Source organism: Chanos chanos, chromosome 13, assembly GCF_902362185.1.
Source record: "Chanos chanos chromosome 13, fChaCha1.1, whole genome shotgun sequence".
NCBI classification, from domain to species: Eukaryota; Metazoa; Chordata; class Actinopteri; order Gonorynchiformes; family Chanidae; genus Chanos; species Chanos chanos.
Genome location: NC_044507.1, coordinates 22724544 through 22729543, shown reverse-complemented (window position 1 = coordinate 22729543; position 5000 = coordinate 22724544). Strand labels below are relative to the sequence as shown.

At 45.9% G+C, this 5000-nt stretch overlaps 1 non-coding gene across 1 annotated transcript in view; it reads left to right on the top strand.

Annotated features, from left to right (window-relative positions):
* Positions 1-4910: 4910 nt before the first annotated feature.
* The window catches only part of LOC115827069 (5S ribosomal RNA), a 119-nt gene continuing 29 nt past the window's right edge, over positions 4911-5000 (top strand). The window contains exon 1 of the ribosomal RNA XR_004025818.1: positions 4911-5000. This exon is cut by the window's right edge and continues 29 nt beyond it. This is a non-coding gene — a ribosomal RNA (5S ribosomal RNA).

The following is a 5000-nucleotide window of genomic DNA, read 5'->3' as shown; positions in this document are numbered from 1 at the left end:
ACATAGTAGGGGCCTAATTTTGGCGATATTGCGGAGATGGTAAAAGGCCGTTTTGGTAGTGTTCTTGATATGAGTGACAAGCGAGAGACTAGAGTCAAAAATCACACCAAGGTTTTTAGCTGTAGAATTTTGCGAGAGAATGCAGTTGTCAAATTTTAATTTAAGATTACTAAAAAGATGCTTATGCACAGGGGGTCCAATGACTAGCATTTCTGTCTTACCTGCGTTAAGCATCAGGAAGTTTGAGGACATCCAATTTTTAATGGCACAGAGACACGCCTCAAGGTTAGCCAATTCAGAGCGGTCACTGTGCTTGATTGGTAAGTAGATCTGAGTATCATCAGCATAACAGTGGAAGTTAATGTCATAGCTACGAATAATGTCTCCAAGAGGGAGCATGTAGATAGAGAAAAGGAGAGGGCCAAGGACCGCCCCCTGAGGGACACCACAGTTAAGCTCTCGATACTCAGATGTCACATTATTGTAGTGGACACACTGCTTTCTCTCTGAGAGATAAGATTTTAACCAAGAGAGCGCCAGGCCACGGATGCCAATTTGATTTTCCAGGCGCTTTAACAATATGGTGTGATCGACTGTGTCGAATGCTGCACTCAGATCGAGAAGAATAAGTAATGAGGTATCACCAGCATCCATGGCTAGTAATACATCATTAGTCACTTTAGTTAATGCGGTTTCAGTGGAATGAAAACGCCTAAAGCCTGACTGAAACACTTCAAAGAGGCTGTTGGAGGACATATATGCGATGAGTTGCGCAGCGACAATTTTTTCGAGTATTTTAGAAAGAAACGGGAGATTAGAGATTGGTCTATAATTATTCAAGCTTTCTGGGTCGAGGTTAGGTCTTTTAAGTAGGGGGCTAATCACGGCTGTTTTGAAAGCAGAGGGTAGAACGCCCGACTTAATTGACAAATTTAAAAGGTTGAGGATTGTAGGGCCGAGGATCGAGAAAAGTTCTACGTAAAGTTTAGGAGGTAGGGGATCGAGCAGGGAAGAGGCTGGTTTAGCGGAGTGCACCAGTTTGGAGAGCGCGTCTAGGGAGATAGGCTCAAATTGGGTTAAAGAGTGCACATCCTGATTAGGCTCTGGGGCAGCGATGGGGAGTATACCGGCGCATTGATTTTGTTGACTGTTTTTAATATCACAACGGATTAAGTCTATTTTTTGTGAGAAAAAATCGACAAAGCCGCATGCGGTAATAGAACTGGATTGAGGGGAGTGATTCTGGGTCAATTTTGATACTGTATCAAATAGAAATCTCGGGTTGTTTTTATTAAGATTAATTATTCTTGAGTAATAGGCGGATTTGGCCGTGGAGAGGGCACATTTATAGGCTATTAAGCTATCATGCCAGGCGAGGCGGAAGACCTCCAGCTTAGTGGCGCGCCAGTTTCGTTCAAATCTTCTGCATGCTTGCTTCAATACACGTGTATCATTATTAAACCAGGGTGTTCTATGTTTACTCCTATTTTTTAGCGTTAATGGTGCTACCGTATCTAAAGCATTGCGGAGGGTACAGTTTATACTGTCTGTCAGATCGTTCAAAGACCCTTGTTGATCATTGAGAGAGCTGAGGGCAGCAGGAAGTAAGTTAGCAAGTGCGGCAGTGGTGGAAGCATTAATGCGGCGGCAGCGACGAACCACGGTGGAGACTACAGGAGGAGAGGGGAGCGTGACCTGGAAGGTGACAAGAAAATGGTCAGATAAGGCAGTGGAATAGGGAGAAACAACCACATGAGAGACGGTTAGGCCGCGAGCTAGAATAAGATCTAAGGTGTTGCCATTGGAATGAGTGGGCTCGCAGACGTATTGGTTGAAGCCAAAAGTGTCTAAAATAGAAGTAAATGCTTTATTAAGAGAATCAGAGCTATCATTGATGTGGATATTAAAATCCCCCATTATAAGGATTTTATCCACCGTAGTTATAATGCTAGAGATCAATTCAGTGAAATCATCGAGAAATTGACTATAGGGCCCAGGGGGCCGATAGATCACTACTATGAGGAAGGGTGAGGTAGAGCAGGATTGTTTCAGAGAGAGCAGCTCAAAGGAGGTAAAATTTGGTGCATTAAAAATGCTAGGCGAGAATTCAGTGTTATAAATTAAGGCTACACCCCCACCTTTCTTCGCTGCTCGAGCAGCATGTGAAAAGGAATAATTGGGGGGTGAGGCTTCATTTAAAGAAAAATAAACATCTGGCTTCAACCAAGTTTCACACAAACCCATCATGTCAAGGCTAAGATCAGTAATAAGGTCGCTGACCAGCAAGGCCTTGTGGGAGAGTGATCTAATATTAATAAAACCGAACTTCAGGGTTGTTGGGCTTACAACGATCGAATCGGAAGAGGGGGTCAGTTGAATAGGAATTAAGTTATTGTGGGAAATAGGCTGTCTAAATCTAGGCCGACGTGGTCTGGGAGGGCGTGAGAGTACGCTAATAGCAAAAGCCAAATTGCTGCTGACAGAGGGATGACCATAGAGCGAGTTATGTTGAGCAACTAAGGCAGAATGAGGACCAGGCTCACAGAGGGAGCTAGTCTCTGCTGAAGCCCCTCCACTAAATGAATAACTTGTCAAATTAATCTTTGCCTTATGCTGGAGGAGAGGAGTCATTGGTTCATGGAACTCAGCAGCCTCTGAGGGGATTTCATTAGCAGGTTCTGTAATCACCTGCGACCTGGCCCGCTCTAGTGGAAGATGTCATAGCTGACTCAGACATCTATCTATGTTACCTGATAAAACAGCAGCGCCATGCCCATTAGGGTGCAGGCCGTCCGCTTTTAGCAAGCCAGGTCGACCCCAGAACGAGGGCCAGTTATCTACAAAATCAAATCCCTGATCTAAACAAAACTGCGCCAGCCAGCGATTCAGTTGCAGTAATCTACTATATCTTTCGTCGTTACCCCTAGCTGGTAGAGGGCCAGAGACAATTAATCGATGCCGACACATCTTTCTGGCGAAGTCACAAGTCCTAGCTATGTTGACTTTTGTGACTTCAGATTGCCCTCTCCTTTTCTCTATCTACATGCTCCCTCTTGGAGACATTATTCGTAGCTATGACATTAACTTCCACTGTTATGCTGATGATACTCAGATCTACTTACCAATCAAGCACAGTGACCGCTCTGAATTGGCTAACCTTGAGGCGTGTCTCTGTGCCATTAAAAATTGGATGTCCTCAAACTTCCTGATGCTTAACGCAGGTAAGACAGAAATGCTAGTCATTGGACCCCCTGTGCATAAGCATCTTTTTAGTAATCTTAAATTAAAATTTGACAACTGCATTCTCTCGCAAAATTCTACAGCTAAAAACCTTGGTGTGATTTTTGACTCTAGTCTCTCGCTTGTCACTCATATCAAGAACACTACCAAAACGGCCTTTTACCATCTCCGCAATATCGCCAAAATTAGGCCCCTACTATGTTTAGCTGATGCAGAAACCATTGTCCATGCATTTGTCACGTCTCGCCTCGACTACTGTAACGTTCTGTACTCTGGCTTGCCCGCCTCTAGCACCAGAAGTCTTCAGCTTGTCCAGAATGCTGCTGCCAGAATCCTGACCCGAACTAGGAAGTTCGATCACATCACTCCCGTCCTGGCTTCCCTTCACTGGCTCCCAGTTCACATGAGGGCTGATTTTAAAGTCCTCCTATTAACATTTAAAATTCTCCATGGGCTTGCACCGGCCTATCTTTCTGATTTAATTACACTCTACGCCCCCCCCCCCCGCACCCTGCGCTCTCAGGCTGCTAAATTATTAGTTGTTCCAAAAGTTAAAAAGAAGTCTGCTGGCCATCGCGCCTTTGCCTACCGCGCACCCTTTCTCTGGAACAGCCTACCTATAGATATTAAAGAGGCAAACTGTCTTGCTACCTTTAAAACCAAACTTAAGACTCATTTATTCTCCGTGTCGTATGATAGCATAGTCTCAAACTAATCTTCCGGTATAGCTCAGTCTCTGCTGTAGTCTCTCCTGGCATAGTTTAGCTTAGTAGCTGCCGGCTTAGATACCTCTCATCTTCTCTCTCTCCTCCCTCTCCTCTCCTCTGCTCTTATCTTAACCTGATCAGTTGCTGTCATTAACCTGCTCTCTTCTCTTTGTGTGAGTGGTCGATGTCTGCGCCTGCTTCCTGGATGTGGCACCTTCCCCTGACCGGCTGAATGACTGTGCCCTGCTGTCCCTGGCCCTGCTCCCCCACGTGGCCCTGCTCCTCCTGCGCCCTCCTCAGCTACTACTCTTGCAACTTTCAATACAAAATTATCTATAAAATTACTTTTCTTATTTCATCTGTTAAGTGCCGCTACTCCAATTGCTCTCCTTCCCTCCCTCATCTCCTGCATGGCTGTGGCTCATCTGTTTTGAGCATGAGTGTCTGGTGTGAATGTGGCTACTTTCTCTTAGGTGTCTCCCCCCCCCCCACCCTCCATGCCATCCCTCTTCACCGTCATCCCGATGGCTGCTGCGGCTTCGTGTCCTCCTGCGCTGCTACAGCTGTGCCGTCCACCCCAACTGAGCCCCATGCTGTTGTGTCATTCCTCATACTACCTACCAGTTGTGTTCTCATTTATTATCACTCTGTTGTTTTGTAAATTGCCCTCTGGGCTGGCACCTACTGCACGCCTGGCTGGCCTAGAAGGGGTCTCCTCTCTTTGTGGTCCTTCTCAAGATTTCTCCTATTTTTCCCTAACGTCTGGGTTTTTTGAGGAGTTTTTTCTTGCCCGCTATGAGGATCAAGTCAGGGGGTGCCACCCTGCTCTGTTTTGTTGTAATCCTGTGGGCATGTAAAGCCCTTTGAGACTGTAAACAGTGATATTGGGCTCTAAATAAACTTAAACTTGAGTTTGATCCCCTTTGCTCATGTTCAAATAGGGCTTCTGCCGCGACTGCATTCGCTTACGGCCATACCACCCTGAGCACGCCCGATCTCGTCCGATCTCGGAAGCTAAGCAGGGTCGGGCCTGGTTAGTACTTGGATGGGAGA